The sequence below is a fragment of the Haplochromis burtoni genome, unplaced genomic scaffold (genome assembly GCF_018398535.1).
Source record: "Haplochromis burtoni strain Fernald_Lab_line unplaced genomic scaffold, NCSU_Asbu1 Contig_1177, whole genome shotgun sequence".
NCBI classification, from domain to species: Eukaryota; Metazoa; Chordata; class Actinopteri; order Cichliformes; family Cichlidae; genus Haplochromis; species Haplochromis burtoni.
In genome coordinates, this window is record NW_024583538.1 from 44,338 (window position 1) to 44,993 (window position 656).

General features: G+C 36.3%; 1 protein-coding gene across 1 annotated transcript in view; it reads left to right on the top strand.

Annotated features, from left to right (window-relative positions):
- Positions 1 to 218: 218 nt before the first annotated feature.
- Positions 219 to 656, top strand: part of LOC102292476 (sacsin) — a 21,769-nt gene continuing 21,331 nt past the window's right edge. Inside the window, exon 1 of the mRNA XM_014330923.2 lies at positions 219 to 273. The gene's annotated coding sequence lies outside the window, so the exon portion shown is untranslated. The remainder of the gene's footprint in view (positions 274 to 656) is intronic.

The window sequence follows — 656 nt, forward strand, 5'->3', positions numbered from 1 at the left end:
CCAGACACCTGTGTACATAATGCAAAACAAACTGTCGGGTTATCTTAACTCCACTGCTTCAAGTGAAGACTGGTTTGTTGGCAGTGATCAGAAAGTTTCAACATATCAAATAACATTAAACAGGCTACACTGGCTGAAAATATTTCAAGCACTTTTTTTTTCAATGAGATGGCAAGCTTTGCTGTAATTGGACATTAGCAGCCTTTAAATACAACAGACTGAGGTAGCATAACTAGTTCTACTGGAAGTGATGTGCCCATTACTGTGACTGAGGTAGGCTACTGATGTTGTTCTTTTTTTTCTTTTTTTTTTACCACTTTTAATGTTATAGCTAAGTAATATGCCTAAGAATCCATGAAATGGGCTGGAGAAAAGGTTAATTTGTTCTTTCCAAAATGAAATTCTCTTCCTTATTTACATTTGTATTTAACTGTACTTGGCGTTATTTAATTTCAAAGTAAAGATTAACATGGCTCAATGCATGGAGCAGCTATGAGTTCTTTACTTTATACTGCGGTTTATTTAGCAAAATGATCAGAATATTTTTTCAAGCCCTTATAGTTGCATTTAACCCATTCACTCAGTGAAGCACCTAGGGAGTAGTGTGTACGATCGTGGCTCAAGAGTTGGCAGTTTGTCTTGTAGTCGGAAGGTTG